Source organism: Schistocerca serialis, chromosome 2, assembly GCF_023864345.2.
Source record: "Schistocerca serialis cubense isolate TAMUIC-IGC-003099 chromosome 2, iqSchSeri2.2, whole genome shotgun sequence".
NCBI classification, from domain to species: domain Eukaryota; kingdom Metazoa; phylum Arthropoda; class Insecta; order Orthoptera; family Acrididae; genus Schistocerca; species Schistocerca serialis.
The window spans coordinates 1,116,520,197-1,116,524,804 of record NC_064639.1 but is presented as its reverse complement, the minus strand read 5'-3'; the positions used below and the strand labels follow the sequence as shown (position 1 = coordinate 1,116,524,804).

Sequence of the window (4,608 nt, the reverse complement as noted above, 5' to 3'; positions counted from 1 at the left end):
AACGTAAATTAATAGAAGGCGTAACTGATTCCCTATGTAATACAAAAAAGGCAATGAATTTATTGCAGAACCAACAATAAAACATGTCACGTTTAAAAGAATGTAAATTTTCTGGGATTGGCGCTGTTCTATAGAAGCTCGAAACATAGCACTCAGTCACAAGTGGCCCATCGGTTCCATCCGACCGCCGTGTCGTCCTCAGCTGAGGATGCGGATAGAAGGGGCGTGTGGTCAGCACACCGCTCTCCCGGTCGTTATGATGGTTTTCTTTGACCGGGGCCGCTACTAGTCGGTCGAGTAGCTCCTCAATTGGCATCACGAGCCTGAGTGCACCGCGAAAAATGGCAACAATGCATGGTGGCCCAGATGGTCACCCATCCAAGTGCCTGCCACGCCCGACAACGCTTACCTTCGGTGATCGGACGGGAACTGGTGTACCCACTGCGGCAAGGCCGTTGCCTCGGAACCTAGCAGGAACTTTAATATGAGGTGCAATTAACGCTTTCCACAACGAAATTCCGTCTCGAAATCTACAAGTAAATCCAAAGAGATTATGGTCGTGAATAAGTTATACCAGCGACAAGATAGAACACATGCCTTCGCTACGCCATAGCAGTGCTAATATGACCGATGACAGTGCCAGTAAAGTACAGTTACTGAAAACCGTTTTCCAATATTCATTCAACAAAGAAGGCGCAGTAAATATTCTGCAATTCTAATCTAGAGGAGTTGTCAGTACCCTCAACGTAGCGAAGCAGCTTCAGTTACTTAATAGGTGGAAGTCTTCAAGTCCATATTGTAATCCAGTTACATTACTTTGGGACTATGCTGATGAAATATCTCCATTTTTAGCAGTCACACACAACCGCACGCTCGACGAGAGATGCATACCAAATAACTGTTAAGTTGTGCAGATCACACCTGTACACAAAAAAGGAGGTTGAAGTACTCCGACGAATTAGCCCCCAAATATTTGACACCGTTGTGTAGTAGGAATTTGGAACCTACATGCTGTGTTTCAACTGCCTGAAATATCTCGAAGAAAACCATCTTCTGACACGCAGCCAACACACTGTCAGAACACATAATTCACGTGAAACACTACTGTGTCTTTTTCCACACGATGTAATGTACGCTATCGACAAGGGATCTCAAGTTGATTCCATATTTTTATAATTCCAGAATTTTGACACTGTTCTTCACAAGCGCCTTCTAATCAAACTGCGGACAAATGAAGTATCGTCTCAGTTGCGTGACTGAATTCGTAGCGTCCTAGCAGAAACGTCACACTTCGTATTGACTGACTTGAGCTCTGCTGAAACAAAAGTAATATGAGTGAAGTGTTATCAGCCGTGCGCCGCCATTGATGTAAACAAACGACTTGGGGACAATTTCGGGAGCCGTCCTAGTCTGCAGATGATACTGTTGTTTGCCGTCCAGTAAAGTCACGAGAAGATCAAAATCAAATTTCGATCTGACTGAGACAAGATACCTGAATGGTGTGAAAAGTGGTAACTGAACCTAAACAATACAACGTTGGAAGTCCGCTACAAAAGTACTAAAAACTTTCGTTAAATTTCAGTTACACAATAAATCATAAAATTTAAAGAGTGTCGATTCAACTAAATACCTAGAGATTACAATTACTAAGAACTTCCATTGAAATGATCATGTAGAATGTATTGTGGGCAAAGTGAATCGAAGGTTGTATTTTATTGGCTGAACAAATACAAGATGCAACACGTCTACTTAAGAAAATGCCTACACTGAGCTTGTCTATCCTGTGCTGGAGTATTGCTGGGCAGAACGGGTTCCTTACAAGATCGAATTCAAGGATGACATCTAGACAATCCCAAGAAGGGCAGCTCGTTTTGCATTGCCTAGAAATTCGGGGAGCGCGTCACGGATATAGTAAAGGAGAAGTGCGGTTGGGAATCATAAAAAAAGATGGTTTCCGCTGTCGCGAGAACTGTTTATAAAATTAAAATAACCAACTTTCCCTTCCGAAAGGCAAAATATTTAGTTGACTCCCACCTACGTAGGAAGAAAGTGCCATCGTAATAAAATGAGACAAAAGAGAGCTCATACAAAAAGATTTAGGTCTACCTTATCGGATGTGCTTGGGGAAAAGACTGAAAGCTACTCTACGAATCCTCTACGGAACACGATAGAACGTGTTCGCAGAGTAGTCATGAAAATGTACTATATATCTATACGTGGGAAAATATCAATCGCATTTTTCGTTTAATTTCAGTGGGTACAATATACGCCGCAGGAAATTCCAAACGATCACATTTCCAGATATCACAGCTATGTCTCTCGATTTGTGTCGACAGGTATTCCACTCTGCAGAGGGCTATGAATATGCAAAAGTACAGAACACAGTTTTGCTAGTATACATGTGTTAACTACTTGTCTGATAGTGTTACGCAAAAGTTACTTGCAAATCAGTGGAACGTAATGAATGGACGCCAGGTAAGCGGCGCGTACCCAGAACGTAAGCAAAACAAAAAGCAAACGGTGAAGCTAATAAAACCTTTTAAGTGTGGAAACATTTTTCACATGACCTGCGAAACGTAATATTAACCTATTCAGCAGTACGCGTACCTTAATACGTCTTGCTTCCTTATAGTATGTGACGATAAAGGCTAATAAATTTTTATTTCATTAATTTAATCGCACTCAAATACGTACGTTGACTTTTTATACCTATCAAAAGCACTAAACATTAAAATTTGTTTACTGTTGGCTTACTAGCTCCATACATGTAGCAAGGAACAAACCACTGTTGGCGAATAATACTTCCCTCGTGTTAGAAAAATACGAGGGGTTGTTGAATAACAGATCTTTCGAATGTTTTAAGTGACAACTCTTACAGATTTTTAAATAAAACGGGCTTTATTAACGTTCTACATCTTTCTTCTTCATGTCTGTCCGTTTATTTCTCAATTTAACCACCCTGGTGACGAACACTTTTCTGTCAACGAGAGATCAGTTTGTTGAGAACGCCACAGTAGCTGGTTTGACTTTGTTGACGGAGTCACAAGTGCATCTGTGTTTGCAAGGTTTCGTCTCTATCAACGTTAAGTGCTCGAATGTGTTCTGGAAACAGATGAAAATGGGACGAGGCCAGGTCGTGAGTGTATGGTGGTAGATCGATGACAGTGAATCCAAAACGTAGGATTGTTGCTGATGTCGCAGAGCACGTGTGTGATCTGGCATTGTGATGCTGAAGGAGAAAGTGCTCCATGTGTGGACGAACTCTTCATAATTTTGGTTTCTCACTCACCGACGTTGCAACAATAAACACCGCCATGTTCCATTCTACAGTTCGTAGCCCAGATTGCATCAGCGAAACAGGAAAGTCGAACTAGTAATATGCATGACATGTAATACCTCAACCGTTATTGAAAACAGAATAAAAAATTCGGAGGCATTACATTTCTGGGTGCCCTCTTACAAAGTTTAGCATTTTGGATAGCACAAGATGTCACGACACAAACCATAGACCATTTCTCTACCCACCAGCTGAGAAAGCCTAATCTGTTGCTTAGTCTGATATCGTAACATTCGCCACTAAGGGATCGAGAACATCGGGGTATCTGAATGGGTTTAGCATTACAGTACCCGCGATAACTTTGCACAATTTCGTTGAAACACACCGCAAAGAAACACTGATTGTAAGCGAATTTTGTACTTTATTAGAGTACGGTACTGACTTTCAGTATGATAGTTGATCGCGTCGGCTGTTCATGTACATGGCGAATTACGAGTCAAAACGTGCTTGGTGCGTTTGTGTATTTCCTGATCTCCAATCTGAGCTAAACAAATTTTATATTAGTCACTCACCTTTCGACAGTACACAGGCTACCACCGTTCACTGTCCATACTGTGGTGTCACCGCCAGACACCACACTTGCTAGGTGGTAGCAATTAAATCGGCCGCGGTCCATTAGAATACGTCGGACCCGCGTGTCGCCACTATCAGTGATTGCAGACCGAGCGCCGCCACACGGCAGGTCTAGAAAGACTTCCTAGCACTCGCCCCAGTTGTACAGCCGACTTTGCTAGCGACGGTTCACTGACAAATTATGCTCTCATTTGCCGAGACGATAGTTAGCATAGCCTTCAGCTACGTCATTTGCTACGACCTAGCAAGGCGCCATTATCATTTGCTATTTATCTTGTGATGTACCGTCAGACCGATGTTCACCAATTATGGATTAAAGTTAAGTATTCCAGAAGCTACGTACCTTTATTGCTAGCCTCAGTTCCTTGTCATTTTCCAGACCTCACGCCAGCCTGCGTGAGCTTAAACGCGTGCCTTTCGGCTTCCTCTCATAGTGGATTGGTGCTCTTGCCAGTCCACAACACATACTACAACATACACTATGTGATCAAGAGTATCCTGACACACCCATAAACATACGTTTTTCATATTAGGTGCATTGGGCTGCCATCTACTGCCAGGTACTCTATATCAGCGACCTCAGTAGTCATTAGACATCGTGAGGGAGTAGATCGGGGAGCTCCGCGAAACTCACGGACTTCGAAAGTGGTCAGGTGATTGAGTGTCACTCGTGTCATATGTCTGTACGCGAGATTTCC

General features: G+C 42.7%; 1 pseudogene; it reads right to left on the bottom strand.

Annotated features, from left to right (window-relative positions):
* Positions 1 to 342: 342 nt before the first annotated feature.
* On the bottom strand, positions 343 to 460 carry LOC126459160 (5S ribosomal RNA; annotated as a pseudogene).
* Between the last annotated feature and the right edge of the window lie 4,148 nt (positions 461 to 4,608).